At 43.4% G+C, this 26,065-nt stretch overlaps 1 protein-coding gene across 1 annotated transcript in view; it reads right to left on the bottom strand.

The window, feature by feature from the left end:
- Positions 1–25,549, bottom strand: part of LOC143185942 (uncharacterized) — a 104,041-nt gene extending 78,492 nt beyond the window's left edge. The window contains exon 1 of the mRNA XM_076389277.1: positions 25,470–25,549. The gene's annotated coding sequence lies outside the window, so the exon portion shown is untranslated. The remainder of the gene's footprint in view (positions 1–25,469) is intronic.
- Positions 25,550–26,065: the final 516 nt, after the last annotated feature.

Raw genomic sequence — 26,065 nt, 5'->3', positions numbered from 1 at the left:
TAAATCTCGCGAGACTCTTTTCTTCCGCGTAAACCGCCGGAGTCTGGGTGACAATGGTTACAAGGCTCATGATTGCCTAAAGGATCTACTCTTCTTCCTTCGCTCCGCTGCAGCTTCTTTACACGCTGCAATTTCGCAGGGAATTTGCAGGGACTCGTTGTAAATCAGTTCCCAGACCCCCTCTTCATCGCTAAGATACGTTATACCTTATCGCTGCTAGCGATAAACGAATATCCCATTCGATTAAGGGAAGACATCCGTCGAGGTGCACCTCCTCGAGGCTAGGGGAGGTACGAAGACAGGACCAGAGGAATTATTTACTCGTGAGAAAAGAGGACCCCGCGCTCGTATGCTCTTTTACGTTGCTTTTTTACTCGGGGCTGCATTTAAATTTTAAACGGTTTTGATCTTTTATGCATGAGCTAAGAACGCTCTTAAAATAAACATGTTAGACAATCGCTCCCGTGGGTGGAAATTCTATTTCTAACTTTCATTTGCCTTTAATTTCGCTGATTCTGGATGTGCTAATTCCAACGTTCCTGCTCTTGAAACTTCGTTACGTCCAGTTAATAAATCAGGAAAAGATTTCACCCCATTTCCTGGTGTCTTCATTTGCTTAACGTTCGAGATGTTCGCGAAGGGAGAAGACAGTTCGTACCATTCGTACAGTTTTGAGGATTACCTCGAAACCTCAGCAATTAAATATCCGATTATTAATTCCCATTGAGGGTTACCAGTCAATGCGGGTTATAGAACGACGTTCGACAATCGGATTTCCCGAGACGCGAACTGAGTGAGGGAATCAGGCTGAGGATCATGGGAATCCAGGAAAGGTTGCTGGTTGGAATCGAGATCCCGTTGAATCCCGGAAGCATTGGACGAGGACAAGCCACAATTACACCTGGACGTTCGAACCAATCACAATCCTCCTTCTTCGAGTAGTTCTATAGGGTGGCTCGACAGTGCATTAAGAATTATAGATAAAATACTTAATTTCAATTTGGACGGTTGGTCTAAGAATTCTCTAATACTTTGATTTCATGTACTTTACTATATTACCCCTTCACCCAAATTCCACTAACACTTTGAAGAAGGTTTACCTCCTGACCCACAATTCTCCTCTTTCCCGAACACTGGCTTTTCTGCCCCTTTTCCTCGTCAGAATGCATTCTCAGCTCCCGTCAGACGGTGTCTGGGTGTCTGCCCAAAGTGAGAGGAGAGAAATTTGCAGATAGAGTGAGTGCAGAAAGTCGAAGTAGTAGGTGAGAGGAAGAAAGAGAGAAGAGAAGACGAAGAGCATGAAGGCGAACAGTTCCTGACGTTTTCAATAACGCGCCAATGGATTTTCTCCGTTCACGTACAAACCCCATTAGGTTTACTCTTAGCGGAGCCCTGGCAAAAAGCAAAGAAGTCATGGCTCATTGATTGCGGTCGTTCAACGATGACGTAACCTGAATCACCGTGCTTTATCGCGTCCACGAGAGTTACAGGAAGGTTACGGCAGATTGGGCCGAGGGAACGTGACTGGCAGACGGAGCGAACTTATGGTTGGACATTAAAAGCTCCTAAATGTCGCTGCTAATGTGTCCTGTGTCTCTGAGTCTCTCTAAGTGCCTCTCTCGTGAAAGCTGTTTCGTCGAAAGTTAAACTTCCTCAGTAAAAGAGCCATCGCTGAAATTAGATTTTCAAATTCCTATCGTGATATTTTTATGAGTGTAAAAAATTAATTGCTTCTATAGTAGCGTCATAAATGCTTCACGGACAAAAATATTGGAGAGTAAATTTATTCATAGCACGTGAAACGTCACCAGAAGACTGCCAATTTCGTAGAGTCGTTATGTACCGTCATAATAACACGATCAAGGGGTGTATAAAAGTGAATGAATCCCATTCAATTCAGCCATAACCCCTGAAAATGACGAGTGGGGAAACCTCCCCACATTAGTTTCGCGACGGTCTACGGGGACTCTCCCCTGAAAACGACCGATTTCCGGCGACGTACCGGAAGTGCCGCATGCTTTGCTGCGGCGAATCGAAAAGCCGATTCCGGCTGCGACAGCATCTTTGCTGGGATTTTTCTTCGAATGCGTCACACCGTGAAATCGACCGAGGTATGAGTTCTATAAATTATTTACCGATCCTTGCTAGAAGAGAAAGGGAGGCATAAAAAAGGAGCTTGGAATTTAGAGAATATTTTTGGCGAAAACAAGAGTCGAGTGAGAGAAAGAAACAGATAATCTCGTTATGAGAAAAAAGATTGTATCTTCCATTATATTCTCAGGGATAGTGTTCAATATATGATCTTCCACGTTGGCCATCTGCAACCAACAAACATATCGACCTTAGATATGACCCAGGGTCTTCTTATCGAGGGAAAGAAACACGCCTCCGATGCACTTCTGCGTCCGCCACGTGTATCTGTTTCCTGATCGTTCTCTCCGTTACCTATCGTTCTTCAAGGATCGAATATCCTGCGCCTCGAAACGAAACTCTGCCTGACGTGACCCCCGTCGTTTCGGTATCGTGTTCTGCAGAAAAGTATTCGCCTTCTTTTCAGCCTTCTATTTTCTCCTTTTTCACCTTTTCGTCTTCTATTTACCAGTTAACCTTTTCCCAGTCGGAGGACGGATCTCTGTTGTCACGAGATCCTGCTAGGTAAATATATCCGAATAAAAGGTGAAAGAGGTAAACTTCTTGATATATGACATGGCCTTCTTGTTTTTGAGATTATGGATTTTATAGCTTCAGGAAGGAATCGAAACCTGAAGCGAAACTAAGAAATCTTGAAGCCTGTATTTTGGATGAATTATTTAGTTGATTATTCTATCTTTGGAATTTTATATTATACTGTCTACGCAGATATCTGAGTCTCAAATTTGATTGCTGAGCATCGAAAAGCCCGCGAATATATCATGGAGAAGAACTCAAACATAGAAGAGGAAATGAATGCCACTCGTCTGTAGTGTTCACGTTGACAATTACTCTATATTGCACTCCGAAAAAGTCTATTTTTTTCGCCTGGCTTGACGGCAAATAGCCAGAGGTTGATTCGTCATATGGACACGCATATCCACGTTTCATTCACAGTTCCCTGAAATTCGAGGTTCGACTAGGAACACGTATACAGTGTTGAGCATGCTGTCATGGGGTAGCTCGAGGAAATTTGCGTTGAGTAACACGTCCCGTCGGTTCGTTCGACTGCACGGACGTGAAGAATAAACACGGTAAAGGCGGAGGCCAAGACGAACCCTACTAGCCCGAAAAAGGAAAGGAATGCAAATAGATATACAATTACATGGAGGGAGTGATGGAGTTAAAAGATATACTGGAAGCAAACTTGGTTCTCTTCGATTTTTCTGATTTGTGAGTTAGATATCGTGGGTGGAACCAGAGAGGACTGTGTATTTAAATTCCCAGATATTCAAATATGTAAATTTCACCTCTGAGAAATTTGTTTTTCTCTGACTTCTGTAAATGTCAGCTTCGTATTAAAAGTGAATTATGCTCCAAAGCAAAATGAATTATGTGATGTTAAGGGAAGATTATCGACGTCTTTCAGCCACTATTCAAACAGCAGTACTACTGAATACCAGTGGGCAGTGATCTTAAGAAGAGTCACAAAGGAAGAAAGAAAATCCCCGCCAACGAGATTAAGATTTGATAAGAATCGAGCACCTCTCCGTAACCATTCCCTATTCTACATTTCAGAGTACAATGAATGAAAACTATGTATTCACTTGCTAAATTCTAAATGTTCCAGTCTACACACTGTAGATCCAACGCAGCTCGTGATAATATTTGCACAATTCCCTCTTTATTGCAGAATGCTCGACAGACTGCTCGACGAAATCTAATTTGCACCATTAACAGTAATCTTCCCGCCCAATCTCTCGCTCATTAATTAAAATTATTTTCGACGTCGCGTACCGAAATCCGAGGATCCTCTTGGTAATCATCTGCTATGGCTCCGCTCGTTTTACAAAAGCTCAAAGCGTCAATCGCTCGAGAGAGTGCGGCTTCAAAGCCGCTCCTTATACCACGCATTCTGGTTTCGTTTATAATAATTATCGGGGTTATCCAACTATACACGTGTGTGTTCGTGCGTGTTTGATGTCGCGCAAAACCGGCCAAGTAGGCTCGTTGGCGGTCGTACACGCGCGTGTGTACTCGGCGATGTTTTCACGAGGAAACGAGGATGCTAATTAGTCGCGCGGCGAAGCGAACGTGGCCGTAGTAGACGTGACTTCTCTCGTTCTTCTTGCGTCACGAGACAGAGAGGAGTATTTAATTTAAACGTACGACCGAGCACCCGTAAACATGGTTTGTGTCTTTGCAGAGAGAAAATGAGACCCGCCACGGGACTATTCGTTGGTTATCGTTCCTCAACGTTATCCTTCCTCTTTCTCCTCGAGAGGACGATCTGGAATTAATCTCCTGATGTCTGAATCTGTATGTGAGTATCTACGCGAAAGGAAGAATTATGGGACTCAACTGAAAGGAAGATGAAATGGTAAAATGCATATTTTGGCACAGTGGTCCGTTTCTGAAAAATGCAATTTTGAAGTTCGAAGTAAAGGATGGGAAGGGGTAGTCAAAATGCATACTAACACTGTGCCAACGTTAAAAATTGAAATTTTTGTTACTTTTGGTGTTCATTGTCTAGCTGAGGTATCCTGGAATCACCAATTCCGTTCTGGAATTTAATCCAGACTCCGGGGAACGCTATTGTATACCTTTGTAGTGATAATGCAAAGGAAGGACTTAGTTTTCAGTTTACATTCACTAGAACTAAGTCTTTTTCCAATATACCATAAATTCCAACCCCCGGTGAGAAACTGAATCTTGTCATACAAAACGGGGGGCTTAATTCGTAAAAGCCCTGCGTATGTTTTGACTCTGTGCTTCACTAACTATAAAAGAAATGTTAAAAAGCTGTGTTTGAGAGCGTGGGAAAAGCTCGGAGCGGGAGAGCTACTCCGCGCAGTGGATCGAGACAGGCTGTGTCACTACACAGCCACGTTAATTCACTACATTCACTGAATACAAGGTACAAGACGACGGACGCCACTTTCCATTAAGAGATTACACCAGAGGAAAAGATTTACACTGCAAAGTCGAGAGAAATCAAGGGAAAACTAACACGGACAGAAATAAATACTAATAATTCTCCTAGACCTGAGAGGGAAGACAATTCTCATTTCTGTACACCTATTATTCTCATTACCTCTAGCGGTGTCCTGCGTTGGTATTATCGCACTCACGACATTCGATTCACGTGACCAAAATAAGGAACGAGGACATAGTAGTTTGTGGAGCTAATTTGTTCAGATTTCATGGATATCATACGGGAAGAATAACTACATTTCAAGTACACTAAAAATGTCTACGAACGCTACTAATTTTTCTGTCTTATCAGAGATTATTCTGCTTCACTAGAGATTAAACACATAAAAATGAGTAGAATTTCTGTCATAGTTCTCCAAAGCCACACCCTTTATTTCATTTCGGCCGATAGAGAATCGACTTGGGCGCATTAGTATCGCATGCGTCGCACGTAATCGAGTCGGTCGATTACGCGTCACTGCAAGCGAGCTCCCAGGGAAATAAGAAATCTCCCTCCTTCCCTAGTGTCCTCCTTGTGCGGATTTGTGTAGATCTTCGTGTAGGGGGATGCAGCGAGTAGTGCATTGAGATGCATAGCGGCGGTCGACCGGTAGATCTTACGTAGACGCGGCAACTGACAATGGTAATATCGAGCTGGAATGAAAATGGAATGTATCGCCAGGGTAGTGTGCCGCAAGAAATGGTCAATTTCGCTGGAAGCGTCGCCCCTGGGGGAGGTCGGAACATCGCGTTTCTTCGTTGGAAAATACGTGCCCATTGCAACTCTGGCGAAGCGCATTGGACGATTGCACTCTCGTTTTGACTCTGTAAATTGTTAAACTGAAAAAGGAGCTTCATTTATTTTAAGGGTAGAATTCAGGAAGAATTCTCTAAATTTGTAGAAGAGTAGAATTTAACAAGAGCCTGGTACATATTTGAACACAAGACCAAAGTTGTTGGTACAAACGATATTTTTTAGGGAAGAGATAGTGTGACCGAAAGATCCACGAGGACTAAACGCATAAAACCATTGTAATCCACCCTGGACAAAGAGAGGCTGGTCATCTCTTTGAACGTGACTTTAATTAAAAATTACATTAATATTGCCGTACAATTAGCCCTTTAGCTGGTCGCGACACGATCTTTCGCGGCGATGGCAGAAGGTGGAACGCATTAATTATACGGTGTGCAAAAAGAACAGGACCTCGGTGTCAAACGACCGCGAACGAGGACAGGAAGAAGGATGAGGCTGGCGTCCGCCTTTTGTCGGCGTTCTTTGTTGATTCTGATCACCGTCCACTGACAAATTAGTCTTTCTCGACTGAGGACGATATAGGGAAATTAGTGCAAGTAGAGGTTGCCCTTTTTGCACCGGCGTTGATGGAACGAGCGACGCTCCTGATGCCAGTGTTAACTGTTTAAGTAGTCTAAAGTGGTCTGGAACTTTTGTATAGTACTAACAAACCTGTGGTGGATATTTGACTATCTAACATTTACGAAACTTTAATATGAAATTACTTCGGTCAGGAATTCTTTGGCGTCGAAGTTTGAAAAGTATTTAAATTAGAAAGGGGATATTTAAGTTAGCTTAGGGATCGATGATGTGATCTTGCACTCTTAAATTTTACGTTCCCATAAGATTGAACAATCTCATTCATTAAACTTGCACACATTTTTGGTGCTTGCACAAGTATATAATAACCAAGTTACGTTATAAATTGCTTTTACCTATGGCTTCGATGGCCACGATTTATTATATTTCCAGCGAAAAAAGGAACGTTTCCCAGGCACAATGTCGAAGCAACGAGTATAGCGGTTTGGGATCGGCTTTTATCGTTGCCCTATATTCATCTTGATCACCGTCGAGCGTTTAAAGTGATAAATTATTCCGTGAGAAAGAAGCAACGGCAATGGGAAGAGAACCGTACAAGTAATTGCGCTAATTTTACGACGCATCGTCCACGATAAGGGGAAGACAAAGTCGCGCGGTTTTTCCAGCTGCTCCGGAACTGAAATGGCTCGATCTGTCGCTGTGGCAAGAAAGGAAAAGAATGCATGGGGAACTTTGTCACTTACTTTTTATCCTGCCAGCCATAAATCGATCTCGGTAGGGGAATCGAAGTGACAAATTGTCGCGGTTGCATGCATCTAGGGAACACGGCAGTAAACTTTTATGAGTAAGTTGAAGTGGGAGAGAAGTAAAAATTGTACAAGTCGATTTCACAGTGAACGCTCCTAAAAGTCGAACGTCGGTAAGGAGAACTGATATGAAATCCGTGTATTAAGATCAAGGAATTTTATTTAAATATTCAAGCTTTTTAATTTTCAATTTTGCAGGTGTAGGGGGAAGATGAACATATTCCTCAGATTGCTGAGTTGATAAGCAACGGAGGACTAATAGATGATTGCTGACGATTATTCTAAGCAATAGAACAATAAAGATCGTGCAGTTCCTGCGCTCCGAAATTGAATATTCGAAACGGTCAGCATAAACGAATCCTTTATAAATGCATAAAAGCTAGCTACAATGAATATTAAGTGAACAGCTCCAGTACAGAGATCTCGACATAGTTTCGTGATACAGACACTGCAAAAATGAGATACAGGAAGAAAGGTTCGCATTAAGGTAGTGGTGAAAGGAAGAGCTAACGCGAGGTAAAGAATACGGCAAATTGGATAAAGAGATGCAAAGGAAGGAGACTAAATAAGGGGAAAGAATAGGCGAAATGAGAAAGCATCTGTTTTCACTCTGTAGACGGATATTCAACTTCGGGTACGATTTGTTGTGCTTCAAAACCAACCCATTTCCACGTGCTACGAAACGGAGAAATATCTTTTAGCCTCGACAGCAAGATAATGCGCGCGTTTGCGAAGAAAAATGGAAAGAAAAATAGGGGATTTTTACGCAACAATAACTTTCAAAATTCTCGCAGAGTAATTACAAAAGGAGATGCAATCGTTGCGTGTAAAAAAAAATTAATAGTTGATCTGTCGTGTCAGCCATCAGCTTAGGTAGATGTTTGGAACTTTCTACGAGCTGAAGCTTCATGTCACGGAGCATCCTCGCGCGAAATTCAGAAAAAATATCTTTCTCTTTGCATCGCGAATTCTGTACGTATCTGCAGTGGCGCATGATTTATCATCCCACGCCTTCCTGGTTCCAATACAACGTCTCGTCGACTCTCTTTTCTCTCCAAATGTAGTTTGTTTGCATTTTGCTTTTATGTCGTTTTCTATGTGGAGGTATTTGGATATTTTATGCTACATGATGCATTAAAATGAGTTATATGCAACACTCTAAACAGAATTTATTGTTACTACTATACATACATGTAACACATTCTAGTTTTGAACTCTTTGTTCATTGCTGGTTCATTAAAAATTTATTGCGATGTAGATTTTCAGTCTTTTATCTCTCTTATATCTCTCTTTTCGGAAAATTGTATTATTGATTTTTAGAGAGTATGTCGCTTTTAAGAAATACATTTCGAGTACCGTCAAACCACCTCGATTTATTTTGAAATTTCTGGAGAAATTTTATATTTATTGACCACTGGAATCACTTTAAACAATATTGCATGTCGCAAAAATTACGCAATACTCATTTTCAAATTACTCATTCCATAATTCTCGCTTCCCGTGTAAATCCCTCAATCTTTCCTTTTGTCACTCTCCCTCGCGACTAAAAACACATACTCAAAGCACGATTTACAACTCGTCGACTCGTTAAAGTCGTACGAGTGGTCTGGGACAGCGTCAACAGCTGTTCACAGTTTCGACAGCAGTTAAGTCGCTTTCCCGTCGAACTGCATGTTTTCCCTGTAGTGAATATTATTCTTAACAGCGACGTTTACACGTTCGTTATTCTCACTGAATCCTCCATGAGCACCCATTTTATTACGATCCCCGAAAAAATCCTATCTCATCGAAACAAACAATGAGATACGAAATCAAATCTGTCATTCGTTTACTTTACGACAAAGAAGTTAGAGAGTTTCATCGATACTGTTCGTTACGAATCAGCAGCTTTCAACTCGAGCACGCTAGAACGTTCTGTCGTAAATCGGCTTGCTGTTACACGCGTACGAATAGCGCAGGCGCTGATTCAGCTAGATAGAATATTAAACCGATCCATCGACAGGGCGCTTTTAGAATTGTCAACTTGGATAAGTGGATTACGATAGAAATTACGATTGGCCCCTGACAGCTATTGCTCGGGCGATACAATGATTCACATTATATAGATCGAATAAAGAATCTTGAAGATTAATTTTCTCTTTTCCCCTGTATGATAATTGTTCCACACAATTGTACGAAAAGCATGTCATAACATTCAATTCTTCCGTCCAACTCTTACGTCTCAAGCGTCCGACACTCGGCAATTATTACCTCCACAAAGACTACGTCGCTTCGTCATTTCACTGGCGAGGCGTTTCTACATGGAATAAAAAGCAGAACAGTCGGAACGTGACATCCTGATCCACCAGACTGCCGCAATATTTCCGGTTGCCGATCGTGAACGGCGGAATTTTCAAGGAGCCGACATCGACGCAAGAACGGAGACGTCTGTGAGGCTCCAGCACGAGAGGGAAAATGAAGAGAGGGAAGCATGGGCGTGAATTTCATTGGAGCCCTGGCGATACAGTCGACAGAAATCCGATAATTCTCTTGCCTCGTTTCTCGATAATAAATAGAAAAACGATCGCGCGATGGCATACAAACACCGTGGAAAACAGTTTGCTAGACGGGTTTCTGCTCGACCGACTAATCGCGAGTTCCACTTCTCTTTGGTAACCGTCTGTCATGGGTTTTTCGGAAATCGAAGCGATATTATAGTATTCGAGAGAAATTAGTGACAGCCAAGTGCACACCGATGGCTCCTCTGTCGGGGACACAAGACCCCTTGGCATTTAAATCTTTCTCTTATCCTTTTAACTATAAATTGGAATTTCAATCGATACATTTAATTCAGTGATCATTGTATGTCTTACGGAATATTTAATTTACTATTTTCAAGCTACTCCAAGGCGAATTTCATTTTTCTGCTCTCCATTTCTTCAGTCTACCTCCACTCGTTTCATAAAATATAACATTATGTGTAAAAGACGGCTCTCGAGGCAGTGAGCATTCTCAATGGCAGAAGTGAACAGGCCCTAGAAACGTTTGCAATTACGTAATTACTATAAATGACTCTTAAGGTCCTACGTAACTCCATTTTATTTGTTCCTGCGGTAAATGAATCAACAAATATTTTGGAAGCAATCACGCAGGGGCATCAAAGGCACAGCTTCCTTAAAAAACAAATTCTTCTAGCAAACCTTATTTTACCCAATTGAATAAAGTTGCATCATTCTCCGATTGACGAGTAGATTAAGACGAAAGTCTCGTTTTACAATGAGTATGTGACGCCAACAGCTGCTGTTTCTGTTTTTGATTCACAGAGTGCAATTAATATTATTTCGCGTGTTGTATGGGCATGTTGACGTTTCAACTATTATCCTTGCATTGTTCCATGCATATTACGATAGACAATAATTACTGTAATACGGAACAAACGACAGTGGGCAGCAGTTCATGCTTGAATCGTAATGGGAAGGAAAATGAGATCGTGGATTTGCGTGCTCCTATCGTATACCATTTTCTTCCTACTCGAACATCAGATTCATTCACGAACCACTTTTGTCACGATTTAGTCACAACGATCCCCCTATGCACACTGATTTTATTCCCCACGTCTTCAAACCGAAATACACTTGCAATTCGGCTAACTATCCTCCGCGAAAGGGGGAGTCCCACAAAATTTCATTAGGCGGGCAATTCATTGACCACTAAATTCTCATCGCGCCTTGGGACTTTAATCGTTCCTCTAAACCTCGCGTTAAATCCCAATTTCGAGGCTGCTTCTTTTCCCCCAGCACGGCCGAGTTAATGTCAGGGGCACTTCATTAATTATCCTCCGCCACAGCGCACAGTGAAAACTGGTCCTTGCAAGGAAACAGCCTCTAGGCGGTCGTAGATCTTGTTCCAAAGTTCGATATCGAGTTTACACGCGTGTATACGCGAGTTTGTGAACTGAGCAAACGTGCGTGGGTACGCGAACGAATGTTGGGAGGATCGGGAGCCAAGAGACAGAGTGGAGTTGGGGAAAGCTCCACGAGAACAAGACGGAAAGACGATGGGGATTGCTCGGAACATCAGGAAAATATATTCATCGTTGCGTGTACTGCCGACAGGATCGATAACGTAGCGCTGCAACATCTGCTGGCGGAATGTATCGCGATACATTCACTGTCGATCCTGACTGCGCTTTCGCTGGGAACCGCAGATACAATGGGAATGATGAAGGGCTTCTCAGTGCCTCTGAGTTTTGTTTGTTCCGTTACTGGGGATCGCTGTGAACGATCGTGGCTTGCAGAATTGCGTAATGAGGAGTATATTTCTAATGGATGAAGGATCCATTAAAGTGTGGTTACATAGGACACTCGCAGAATCGATAATAATTGCTCCACGTTAGCACCATCCAATATACCAAATGTTGACCAACTTGCAGACCTACAAACCATATCACATGAAACAGGACAAGAGCTGAATGATCGATAAGACGAAAGGTCCAGCACTGTGCGAGATTCGTTGCACGTGGTTGCATAAAACCTGGCTCTGGCACCCGAGGCCGGAAAGATTGCCACGAAATCTTGCAATTGCTTCGCCCCGATAAAATCTTGTTCCCAGGGGCTTATTGCACCGAATTGACTCCGATAGAAGCCAGTATATATCGCGAGTATCGGGCAAATCCTTTTTCCTCGGGCCTCGATTCAAGGACAAGCGTAACCGTTTGTACTTGGAAAGGGGGGATCTTATTATTGGATCTAAAAGGGGTCGAGAAGGAATGCAGAGGCGAAGACTGCAAGCGTAGCGCAATTATTGTTATAGAACGACAGGAATCCAGAATCTTGGCCAATTTCGTGACTATAAAAAACTGCGTCCTTGCATCTTACGACTCGCTTGGCCAATAAAAGACAATCTCTTTGTCTCGAGCGCGCGTAAAAGGGACGTTTGGGACAACGGCTAAAGTAAACTAAAGAGTAATCCCAGTGCACCGAGAGATTCGGGGCATTTCAGGGGAAGAAAAACGGAGCGAGGTACAAATTTGAAAGAATAATGTTCGGACTGGCTCACTTAATCCACTGGCCAACAACACTTTTTATTTTCAAGGAGACCACGATCGTGGACTTTTCTTGCATCCTGAGGTGGTTGGAATTGTAGCTATTGTCTTGAAATGGGTCGCCCTTTCGTGGGTCAGGCAACTGGGCGAAGGTTCCCGCGTTTAGTGGCTTTCTCTTGACTCGAGATTTTCGGAGAAACGAAAACAATTGCAATTAGAAAGCCTTTGTAACAGAGTTACCTCGAGTGGTCAATTTTGCGACGAAGTCGAAAGAAAATGCTTTAAATTTTAGTTGTGGTAATAAGTCGCTGGGAAACGTGACTCGATGAAACTGCTTCGATCCTCTTGCGCACTTGGGGACTGTAAAATGAATCTCCCGTTGCAAAGAAGGAGCAGAATTTAAGAACTTTTCAAGATGATTGAGCTGAAGTAAAGCTTTCCAGGGAAATCTGTTATTTCGTTAAATATTGCGCTTTCCCCGCGGTGAAGCATTGCTCTGACAGATTCGTACAGCGTGCAATTAATCAAAATTGCGGTCGACAACTAGGAAAAGCTTCTTCTGCTATCGCTACGAGTCTAGTCGCTCGACCATTTAGGGAACTTCGTCGCGGTGTTTTTCACCAGAGTATGCTGACGAGACTTAGGCGCACTAGGATCGTATCGTAAAAAACGTCTTCGAGGAAAGGAAAAAAGGCATCGATAAGAGGTCCATAAGCTGGATAACGGCCATCGGTCGGTCGTATCCCCCTCGACATTGGATCACTGGCTGTTTATGGCCGCTTCAACCATCGAAATTACTTTTTATCGTAGGGACGATGCTTCTTAGCCTCTCAAATATTAAAATCGTTTTATGGCGGTGTAACGCTATGCGTTTGGTACTCTGAAAATGCGAAGATTATTCAAAGAGCTATAAGATACTACGAAAAGCTCTTCGTGCTCAGTGAAATCACTGTGACCGTATATTGAAGATTTTAATTTAGATATTTCGTGAAATATTATCCAGATTTCCATTCTCTCGTACTAGAACAATCAAGTGTAGCAATACTCTAAAACACTTCCTTCCTAATTTTCTTTTTTCTCACACAGCACATGCTCCATTACCTCTAACAACATTTTCTACGAAATCGATCCTCTGCACTCGATGCGTCGAGCACTCTAACGTTGAATGCATTTCACGTAGCACATGGACAGCCGTAAAACGTGATTCGATCGAATCCCACCGGTTCAGTCTTGGTTTGTCGCAGGGACGCAGACGAATCGCGGTATGGCGATGCAATTAAGCGAACTAGCTTCGGAGCACAGTTGCATATCATGAGCAGGCTGATTACCCCGATTATCGTAAACCAGCGTGTTCACGAGAGGGAGGAGGGACCTGAATGAATGTAATCGTCAAGTGCTCGCGGAACAGAGGGAACCGACAGATACTGTCAGCCGCAGGAGATTGAGGACTGCGGTCCGCTGCTATTGCACATCTTTCCTGATTACTCCGTCGTGGTTTATGAACCCCGTTTTCTCCCGTCGAGCTCCATTTCCATACCGAAAACGGGAATTCTTTCTCTGCTTCTCCATCGTCGTTTTTTCCACTGCCTCTGTCCTACGAGCACTTTGTAAAATACGCCGGCGACGTGTCGGGACACTCGAGAGCAATTCTAATTCGGGCTCAAGCGACGTTAACGAGTCCCCCAGTGCGTGGAAAACATCACGTCCTATTTTATAACGCTATTCCAATTTCAGTCAACTCCTGGACTATTTAGAAGCTGACCTGAAATCAGTCGAAGCGGACACTCGTTATCCAAGCGCGCTAAAGCGAGCTTCGAATTATCGAGAAATCAATTAGAGGCGATGGGTTTTTGTTTTTTACTGTTTTAATTTCGAGTGATGAGAATTGATGTTTCAATATGGCCAGCCAGAAATAGATGTTTTCCTAGTCTCCATGTTATATTGAATCGAAGAGTATGTCGGCTGTTTATGACCCTAGTACCAGAGATCCATACACAGGTCTGCATAAAACACAAGGGTACAATTTCATCGAAGGGCCTGAAAGATGTTCTTTACGCAAATGTGTGCAGGCTGCATTAAAAATGTCAGCGATCTTTTACGATTACTGCAAGCTCCCCTGTTTCTGTAAATCTCGGCACAGGCACACATGGTTCGTTAACCCGCGACCCAATGTATTCATCGAATCGCAGCTGGAGCGTCTGCTGTTAAACTAATCTCTGTCACGCGAATAATTAAAATGAGGACAACATTGGCGTCCATACTGGAGATCCTCCCATCGTGCATCCATGTTCCACGAATCCACATATTTGAAAAAGAAAAAGCGAACAAAAAGGGGAAAGAAATGCATCATGTATTTACTCGACGTGCTCGCCGAAACGAGCTATGTGTTCCAGGACAGCATTCTGTTTTTCATTCTCATCCCTCTCCCCTGCCGCCTCTTCCCTCACAAAACTTTCGAGCGGACAATCACTTTATAAGATGGATCGTTTCACGCTGACCGTTAATGGGCTTTCGTTTTGTTCCCGCCGCTGAATGGCTTCCGGTTCCCTCTTTTTATAAGATCCTCACGTTGCAGCGCTGACGACTGAACGAAGCCAACTCGAAGAAATGGAGAAATGTATTTTTCTTTCAATATGAGTTTCACATGTTGATGAGATTAGTTAACTTGTGTATGAAGAGTGTACGAATCATTTGACGATAAGGTATACAGTGGTGCCCAGGAGCTAGGAGTTGCATGTGAAATTTCGAATTTTTTTAAACCCCCCAATTTTCAACTTTTCAGAAGCGCCAAGCTTCTTCATTGGTTTTCAAAATCACTGTCAGATAGATAAGTACTTTCAGTCCCTTTGCTAGTTCGCACCTTCAGCATTTATGAAAAGCAGCGCTAATCACCACCGCACACTGCTCGAGGCTCTTCAGATCAGCACGTATCCACTTAACAGAGTGGCACTTGGCAACTTTGATCTTTGTCGAGAAGGAGTGACTGGAGCGAGATCGTTGTGTGCTTTGTGCTTAAACCTATTTATAGATCCCTACCGCCTGTGTTTCGCGTGACCCATATTAGAAGGGGATGCGCTCCACTTTTCCCTCTTAAGCCTAAACTTCGTTCGCAACATCTATCACTCCGCAAAACGTGACACATATACTACCCCAAGCCAAATGATTCAAAGGGAAGAGCTTTCGAACCTCACATATAGATTTCACTTTCCAAAGATGACTGGAATCTCCTAACTTTGACCAAACACAGGAAATACATTGCAGACCTGATTCCGCTAGATCCATATTTATATCGCGACGTCGCCTCACGCCCCCTGCTCCAGGATTTCCCGCAGTCCCTATTCTACTAGCTTCTGGGGCAGCTTTCAGTTCCTTCAAATAAATCCTTCGCCCTAGTGCTGAGTGTCCCTAAGGCGAAGCCATGGGTCTGCCAGGTAGCTTTCACTGAAAGTCCACTCGCAAATCCGGGACGAAATTCGTCTTCTTATCTTCTTCTTTTCTTGATCCTCTTGGAATACTATCACTTAAAGCGTTCAATTTTCTCCAAATTCAAACTTCGATCATTTTCTACAAAATTGAATATTCCTGAGTCGATTATCGTCTCTAGATCACATTAACAAAAATTTCTAGATTCCATTTCTAATAAGATATGAATAGGAAATTGACTAAAGCTTTTCGACTTCAAGCAAAGTTGAACAGTAGCGATTCGCGCGAATCTCCGCAAGATTTCGCAGCATTTTCTTCGAGTCTGGGGGAATACTGTTGTTTACACGGCGCTTTCTCCTTTTCGTTTTGCCCGTCGCTGTTTCCGCGAGCAATACCTGTCTGTCAGCAGTAAGATGGATCGCTTCAGACGGCGCCGCTTTTAGCACGCGCGCTTACGCCGACAGGCGTCGAGTTAAACAGATATTCTGTTGCGTCGCGGCTCGTGCTTGAATTTTCGTAAATCATCACGTATCAGCCGTGCAGCGATTTATTACCCGTATAATGGAATCGACAAGCGGCTGTTATTTATCGTGGCTACCTATAAAATTGTGTGTCGTTCGAGTTGCAGCGGAAGTTCGCTCGATTATTTACGATCACCCGTAATGGGGTGGAAGCGTTCCGCCGTTAAAAAATTATACGAACTCCTGGCACGATCGTCGATCTTCCACTTTCCTGTTTCCCGCTCGTCGTTCGCCGAGATTCAATAGAGAAAATTCCCTGGGGCCAAGATTTGCATGGAATCCTCTATTTTGAGTTAATCAGAGTACTTCCGGCCTTTCACTCTGGTATTGGAAAGTAGGAGAACAGGAAAGCACCAATGGACGTTCAAAGGGGGCGCAAGTGTCGACTCCACGTGTTGCATATTGCAAAATTCTGCACGTGGCGTTTCGTTTCCGCTGCCGAATCTGGTTCCACCGAGGTCGACTAAATTACAGTGGAGCTTTTCCTGGTAAGCTCTAGAAAGCAGGTTATCGAGCTGGCATGTTCAGTTAGGTACTTTTCACAGGAAATATACCAGAGACCTTTCCATTTTATATTTAAGGCTTCGGTGTTCCTAATACGTATGATATATATTCGTGTAATGCTTGAGACTTGTTAGGTCGATTCATAGGAGTAAGATTCAAGAAATTCGAAAAGCCTGGATACCCAAACAAGATTTTCGCCTAATGAACGCTGTCCCAAGGATTCCTCGATTTAAAAGGGATCGCCTGACCGAATTCAGGAATTCCCTCCCCCAGAAACCGCTGGTTAGAGGTTCAGTCAGCTTATTTATAATTATATACCGGAGCACTATTGATCGTCCTAATTGGATCCACGGTCGAATGCGAGATAATCGAAGCGGCCAATTTAGACGCTAACTCTGGCTCGTTCGTGGCTGCGAATCTCATTACTGTCGACCGTAGGATCCTGGGGAAATAAAAAAAGACAGATCTAGCCGCGGAACGAACTTCCTTTCGGATTCCCATTCGCTTCCTTCGGGCTCGAGTCCCCTTCCTAAGCTGTTTTACAGTCAGCGAGCCTGTACCTCGGTCTAAACTTCTGAAGCGAATCGTCTGTCCCCCCTTAACGCTGACGTGTCCTAGTTTTTCAATAGAAAAGGTTGAGGCAAATGGAACTTTGAGCTAGAGGCACTTGTGGTATCATTAGCGACCAGGCTAACGAGAAGTCTAAAAAATCTGTGCTCAGAGGGATTCGAAAAGGCGATGGGACACTAAAGAGATCGAATGACTCAAAGGATAACGCCCTTGTCAGCGGTAAAGCTGAGTTCTACTGAAGCTCGGTCATCCCAGAATTTCTCTGACAGACCTCTTCCTGATAGATCTCAATTAGTGGTTAATCGTTATGAGGGGAAAAACGGCGACGAACAGAGGAGCTACAGAGAAGGAATGGGTCTAACCGGAAGAGAATTACCTAGAAGCTAAAAGAACTCGCTATAAGGGTAGATGTGTCTCATACTGGGGCATTTCACGGCGAAGGATGACAGATAATTATTTTCCCAAGCTTTTCTGAAAGTGGCTATGTCACGTAAGGCAGAAACGCAGCTTCCCCGCCAGCTCGAAATAGTAAGGAAGATATTAGGTAACGTTTTCCCTTCGAGATTTATAGCCTGAATGCTTCAACACGCAACGAGCTTTCACGAATATGAAATGTAAGCTGGCATTAGACCAAATTGCTCGGCGTCTAAAGACAACCGAGTCTTTATTATTTACTGGTTTTCCTCTCTTGTACCAGCGGGCGATTCTACTCCCGAGACGCACGCAAATTTTCACAGGCCCGTAGAGTTTGGGAACGTGGAAACGTTGCACATTTTTCGGGACATAAATCTTCCGGTTTGAAAGGGACGAAAGGCGGATTTTGGCTTTGCTTGAATTCGGAAAAAGGAATCGAGTTTCCTCGACTAGGCGATGACTCTTTAAAGAGGAAAGTTGCTGACTGTTCACTCAGGAAATTCGCGGTGAAAATTTTTACGAGGTAGCTGACTTCTGACATGGCAAAACGCAGCGTAGAGAGAAAATGAAGGAATGGAAGGACTTTACTGTCATGATGCTTTTCGAAATTGAATTGATGTTAAGATGTAATACCCTGAGTGGGTACTCATGGTGAAATTGAGTCGAACGCTTCGTCGGATTAGATACATTCCACGTGCAACGCAGCAAGTGCATTTCTGGGTGTAAGTAGACTCGCGCGCACAGGAACAGGATGACACTGGGATTACACAAGGTCCTCGTGCGTGGAATAATAGCTGCAATTAGCTTTGTTTGCTAAGAGATTGTTCCTTGCTAGAGGATCATTGATACGCGTATTATATTCAGAATTTTCTTACTCCGCTGATGAAAGGAATTTTCACTGCGTCAATGCTGCAGTGCTTTAGGGTGTTAAATCGTTATTGCTCGTATTAATTTACGAGGGTACTCAGCTTTAATATTTGAAGCCAGGTTTAATGACAATTATGGCAAATTAAAATTTCCTGTGTTTAGTTTACGACGAAATATGTACATTGCTTCGCTGAATTTTACTATTCACTAATTAGTACGGAGCGTAGTGCTCCGCCAACTGCTTCGTACTGTAACCTGCGTAGAGGCACAGAACTGCGTCAATACCTCTAGATATAACTCATGAAGGGACGTAGTATTACGTCAAAGCTTCCAGCTTTACGAAGGGACGGACAATTACGTCATCGATCGCGAGAGCATTAATATCCTTTGATATAATCTTGCAGCTACTGACTGTTCATAAATCCATGGAACAGCTATATCACACAGTGAGTAGAAAATGATTGAATCTTCGCCCTCACCCAATATCTTTTCATTTAACTTCACAACCACGAATCTGTAATCATTCTCCATATACTTGCCCCGTTCCAAACTGTGACTGTGACTAAGAAAATGTGCCATTTCGAAGCTAAAAAGGAGAAATGTAAACTTCATCTCTGTAAGCCAGATCCCATGATGACCAGCCCCTTTCACTGCTTTTCCCACACCTGTTACGAAGATCTACGGCGGACGTTTATTCTGATCAAGCTTAATTCACCGTGCAACCATTATTTCCCGCAAGAAATACGACCATTGCGCTTCCGACGGGTTTCGCGGCGTTAAATATTCATGGGAAGGCAGCTACGCGTTATTTATTACCAGCTGATCGTCTCGTTGAATTATAAACAACGGAAGTATGCGTAACAACCATTAGAGCCGCGCTTCTCTTAATGCCGAATGCAGGCGTCTCATCGGTTGCGTTTCGCGCTCAGCCGCGAGTAGGTGCGTCGCGTTGCAGGTCAGACGAGGGAGCAATGCGACAGAAGATCGCCCTGCAGCAAGCTTTGATCGAATAATAGTCGCAATCAGCTTTGTGCAAGTTCTGACGCATCTTCGCAAAAGGGGCGACACGCCGCAGCGTGCATAATCCGTGTAATCCCAATCAACAGCGCGACCACAGAGTTTTACAAATTAAGCTCGTTTCAATTAGCCGCCCTTTACGCGCGCACCTCCCTCCCCTCGCGTCGATGAAAAATTGAAGGCAAAAACGCGGCAGAGTGGTCGTGCCATTTGTTTATAGAGACCACTTTACGCTCGTTTCATTTCGGAATTACATCCGTGCAATTGGCGCTGCTTCTTTTTTTAATTTACAATAGCAGTAAACGTAATACGTAGCAAGCCATGTTATTGACGGCGATTCAATCTGGCGAATGTTGGTAATGTAATTTCCTTCCAGCATTTCATTCAATATTCGTAAAAAAATTGAAGGTATTGAACGTACCGAAATCAAACAATTAGCTACTCTTTTCCAGTCTTTCGGTCGTGCACGCGTCGAATCTAAAGTGAAACCGGATGCGGGCTTCTAATTGGAATTTTTACGACTAAATTGGACGAGAAATGCAAAAAAATCATTTGACTAGCAGCGTCGAATTCCCTGTAATTTGCTTGCTGCCAATCGTTATCGTGAATTCGGCGTAACAGCCACCGCTGGCCGTACGTAACTAAATATCGACAGTGTGCATTGTTTCGAGGCCAACAGCAGCCACTGTTACATCGTTGCGATTTCGGGTCTGCTCGTGTTTCGCGCGCGCAGAGTGGCAAACGCATTGTCGCATTGGGGGAAAGCGACGAATCTGGACGCCTTATCGGCTGACACGGTTTCGCGAATTACAATGAAGAGAAACGCATTGAATTCTATCAAATCCCACTGTGTACCCTATCCAATAAAATCCGTATTCAAAGATCACGTACTTCGTTTCTTGTTTCCCGCCTATTTACAAGCTTAATATGCTCAGAATGGTAATTCTGCTACGCTCGAAAGCTTCGTCGACAAGAGGACGATTCTCCACGAAACGCTGTCTCTGACACTGAATTAGCATGAAAAGCGGCGGCTACGTAATCCAATGCATTTCGCGGCGCTCACGCTTGTCGAATGCGTTTCCGTATATGCACGTTGCAGCGGCTTACATGGATGGAGACGTCATAGGCATGCACACGGCGTGTCTACACGGAGCTCGCAACAACAAGAAGTCCATAACGCGCGTGCAACCCTCGGATAATTCAATTCGGAGCGCCGACGAGTCGTGTAAACCCTGGAATTACAATAACAATGCTAATTCTATTACAATTACAACAACTTTCTCACATATCAAAATGGAATTATTAAAGCTACCTCATCTCTTGTTGCATAATTCTAAAATAATTCAATTCCACGCGTCGACGAATCCTGTATACTCTAGAATTATAATAACAACATTAATTTCCATAAGTACCTAAGCAAAAAGTCTCAGGACAATGTAAATTATTAAACCATCCCTCTTCCCTCTTGTAACAACAGGGCAGAGATTTACTTATCGAACAAACAACGACCCCTGATTAATTCAAAGGCTCCAGACGAACTTGCAGGGAGCAACAAACGAGGAGCGTGGTTCGCAGAGGGCAAACTTCAGACTCGGTGGGCAAGAAAAAAGCCCAACTCGAAACGTGTTAATACTCCTTTCGCTTGGTGAGCTCGCCGTTCTACCGAGAAGTTACCGAGCTTTTTGGAAAACTCCGACTAAGGAAAAAGGAACAAACGTGAACGGTGTTACGCGTCGAGCGGAATCCTGGGAATGGGGATCGCGGGAAGCAAGAAACAGGTCCGAAGGGAACGGCGGTTCTTTCGCGTTTCAGTGGAGGGAAGTTCAAAAAGCACGCGCAATCACGCGAGACAAAGGCGCGTGGTATCTCGGTGGTGCGTTCCAACTAGGGGCAGTTCGGACTTTAAGCAGCAGATTTCCCTTATGGCGGTACAATTTAACGCTTTTGTAGGTGCAGCGAGCCGTGAACTGGATTCTATGATCCTCGATGAACCGACAGTGTAGCTGGGAATATAGGGACCGAGGTTCTGCGATACAACGACGTTCGACTGGAGCTTTAATGAACTCTGAAGGTAACTCGACTACCTTGCGACTGGATTTTTCTCCTTTACAATACCTTGGGAATGAGAAAATACGGAATATTTGCCTTGGAGTGTCGTTGGAAAGTCAATGGAAGAGATCTCGTAATTTTTGTAGGACAGAAGAGACCTGGAGAGGACTATGCGCTCTTCTAGAGTTATTATGGTAATGAGGCCTGGACAATTACGCGCAGAATTGGCCGTAGATAAATATCATATAAGCAGGGCAGAGATGTAGGAGGCTCTTAGATATTAATTGCAAAAAGGCGTGCCGCAGTCAGCGTAAGGTGCATCTATACTACTGCGATCGCGAACAGTGAATTAAGTCCGGCTATGGGCAGACACGAAAAAGGCGTAGCCTTCTGGGAAGTAGAAAGCATTGCCAAAGGATGACCCAGGCATAACTACAGTGTCTGAAACCGAGCCAGTTCCTCCGTCACCATTTATACATTCGACCCCCGACTACTTTCCTTTTTCTGGAAAAAAATTTCAATATTCCATCCTCTGTCGTATGTTCCATGGTTTCGTGAATCCGCTGACGCTCGCAGTTTTCGATTATGAAAACAACTGTGGCAGATTTATGCGATACTACATCTTTCTTGAATCTTATTGTAAACGCAAAGTATTGGAAAAGGATTTCTAGCTTTGTAGAATTTTCAGGCGTAGAAGAAGAAGCTTTAAGGATAGTCTATTGTGCAACTTCTTCATTGAAACACTGATAAATTGGCCACTTCTCAGTAACAGTTAATTCCCCTTCCAAACTGAATGCCCACCACTTGGAAATCGTCTTTAGCAGGCCGAAGTACTCGAACGAGGTACTCAAACAGCGCACTTAACAAGCACTTCGTAATATCAGTGTCTCAGCATCAAATGAGGAGCAGTTCGAATGGAACCAACTATGATGGGGCTTTCGAAGGCTCCTTGATAACAAGTTTGTCAAGCGATCGGACGTATTAGTCGCTTCAAAAGGCACCCGCTTTTACCGTCCAGCAATTACGCGCACGATCGCGGCCAGAGACGCTTGTTAAAAGAAGCAGCCATTCCCCGAGCCATTTTCGTGTTGGTAATGGAATTTTTCAATCGAATTCCCGACGATTATTCCTCGTTATTCCGACTCGCTCCATGGCGTCCCTCGAGCGTCGCCAGTTGTACCTCCAATCTCGTCGATTGAACCACTACGTAGCGGAGGTTCCAACGCTTCGACGACGCCGTATCAAAAACGGAGGAAAAAAGAGCCTGAGAACTTTCTGATGGCTAATATTTATTTTGGCGAAATTACATTACCTCTGTGATAAGGGAATAGCGGGAGCTCCTGATCCTTAGAGACATACCCCTAGCATTCTCATTGGCCCTTTATGCCGATTACATAAAAGGCAACGACAGGATTCTTGGCCGCCTTAAGGATTCGCTGATGAATGCAAACCATCGTGGTGAGACAAGATGAATATCTGAATTTCATTGTGGACGGTGTAAATTTTGTGTGAGAAAGTTCTAGGAACACGGATAACCGTGACAATTCTGGGACTGGAACTTTAAATAAGAGTGGATAAGGAATTGCCAGACGATTCGTTCTGAGAAGAATGGTAAATCTTCGAGGTCTTCGTGGAGGAAAAATTTTACTAATTTTAGAAATCTACAGTAAGTACATCTATTATAATTTTAGCTATGAAAATAGTTGACTTGAACTATTATTTAATAGTAGACGGAAAAAAGAACGATCTAAAGAAAGTTCGTGAAAACGGATTCCAATTCTCTGCGATAGTTATGACATCCGTGAAGGAAAGTCCTTCCCAGACTTTCCTTCGAGTTTACCAATAAGGGTAAGGTAAGCGACGCTAGGGACGAGTTTCGATTGCTTGCATACGAGCCTGGAACCCTTTTAAAAGTTCCTGAAGGTGGGATATAAAGCGCAATGTTTGGGGAATAAGGAATATTGAAACTATTGGATACACTTTGAAATGGAGATTTCTTCTAATGCCGTGAAGGCATTATATGAGGCACTACGGTAAACTCAGTGCAGATCTCCAAATCACCTCTGGCATGAATATATAAATATTTTAACCTGGATGTATAAATGCGAGAATAGCTAAATATTTAGACTTCGGGGAATTAGGGATTTACAGAGGATACGTATATTCTATTTACTATATAGTGGCAGAGCATCTACGTACTTCGAAACCTAAATAGTTACTAAAGTCCTCAAGTAATCAGAGTCAACCTACGGTAAACTTCAACACTAAATACAGACACTTATGTATATTTAGGTACATGTAGAGTAAGTGCTGGGAGTCTGTACATTTGAACATCAGTTATTCGAGAGGAAATGTTTAATTAAACCTTCCTATATATTAAAGTGCCGAAACGTTTAAAATCCTGATTTCTATAATCCTAACTCTCTAATATTTGACACCAGTTTTTGGATGTCCCAGCTTGCTAGTGTTCCGTGGTTCAGATATTCTGAAAGAGCAATCTCAACACATTTCCGTATCAACGAATTTGCCAAAACGACCGCAACATTTCCCGCATTTCCCAGAGGAGTCCCACTATAGCTCGGCAACGCGCGTACATTAACGTCGTCTAACGCATTAAAGGCATGCTTCGCGGCGGCACATCGACCTGATGTCGGTCCTGTCTTCCAAGTGGCTTTTCTTGTTCCGCCCTCGATATTTTGTCCGCACGTCAACGGTCGTGCTCGTTTCGCCACATAAGCTTCCGCGCGTCGCCTGACTTTACGCTCGAAATACTTATCGACTCTGTGAGAAGCGACCGTAATCGGGAGCCACTAAAAAGAATCGACTTGGAAATCCCATTTGCAAACCTGTCGGGAACGTCGTTCGTTTAGTTGAAAATTTGCGATGCGATTTTCTGATTATAACGAGGAGGAAATGATTCGACAAAGTATATTCAGAATTTCGCAGCGTAAATAACGATTCAAATTTCTGCCACGGACGGTGTACATTTTATACAGATTTTTTCGCTATTTTCTTGATCACTGCGACCCCACATGGCCCATCGCCATTTTTCACGAGCGAACCTCTCATCTCAACGATGATTTATCGCGGCACCATCGAAAAACTTGCTAATGCGTGCACTACGGATGAAGATTCACAGCCACTCCCGACAGCAGAACCAACACCGGAAGTGGATCGACGAGTTTTCCCTTGGGTGCGTTATCGGAAATTAATCTCTTGCCAGTTCAATCGTGCCGGCCCGTACCGAAGAAGAACCAGAAGATATTCTCGAATAATATTGCTTCTTCATTATCGAGTTATTAGACTGGAAGCACCGTTTCCGGTCTAATAATCCGTTTCAGAAGCAGACGCCCCCTAAACGCTGAGCTCACCGAACCGAGGGATCACATTATAAGTTCGACTAATTCGAATACAGTGTTTCGTTACTTGGCAGAGTCGTGAGGAGTACCGATAAACTTATTTCCTGTTTCGCAAACAAACCCTAACCCTATTTCCTACAGGATCCTATTATCCGCTTTCAACTTTGAGGTTGCTTGGACTTCGTTTCTTTGAGGATTAATAGATCAAATAAGGAGCAAAATCGTCAAAGCTGAAGTTAAGATCCCTAAAAGTTCTTCAAACCAAAACGATGTTAGTAGTACAGCCATGATCTCTCAAAGTTACGATAGTAAACTTCCTTAAAGATCGAGACTTCCCTATACAAGTAGCTTCTACTTCAATTACACTGTAGTGTGAAGCAGTGGATTCAGTTTACGAAAAAATGAAGCGTAACAAAATTTATGATCCTATTGTGCTTAGTAATTTATATATTATCGAAATATTTATGTTTAGCGACTCACCGATCTTGCGTCGTTGCCTGGAGAAGCCTCCCGCAGTGGTCATCTCGCAGCCCGTTCAGGAAATGACGGTGATCAGCAATCTGAAGCAGAAATGGTTTGCCAATTAAACGACAGTGGCGGGGAAATCGGTGGATTTGTAACGGTTGAACGCGCCGTTTGACGCGACCAGTATCCCTGGTTTAAAGAAGCATCGGGGCGCGTTTCGCCGAGCCACGGGCCGGTGCGCAGTGCAAACTTTGGCACGTGTTGCACTGGAAGTTCGTAGCGTTTAACAGGCCGATAAAATCTCCAATTATAGTCCTCGGCGTGCCCTATGAGGTGCTGGTAACCGTGAATACCATGTTACACAGACCAGCGGTGAACGTTATCGCGCCTGGGCAATTTACTGCTTCCTGGTCGACTTTGTCGTTCCAGGCTCATTAAAAAATTAGGCTTCCTCGTAAAGCGAACTCGTGAACCACACGAAGGGTTGCAAGAGAGTACTCCAGGTTACGGTTATCCTTTCGGGACGTAATTTCGCAGATTAATATTAACTCGAGGAATATTTAGCCTTCTCTTTTTCATACGTATACATGCGCAGAAAAATTCTCACGAAA

This window comes from Calliopsis andreniformis, chromosome 12, assembly GCF_051401765.1.
Source record: "Calliopsis andreniformis isolate RMS-2024a chromosome 12, iyCalAndr_principal, whole genome shotgun sequence".
In the NCBI taxonomy this organism is placed as follows: Eukaryota; Metazoa; Arthropoda; class Insecta; order Hymenoptera; family Andrenidae; genus Calliopsis; species Calliopsis andreniformis.
Note: the sequence above shows the minus strand (reverse complement) of the source record. Positions and strands in the feature narration are given on the sequence as shown.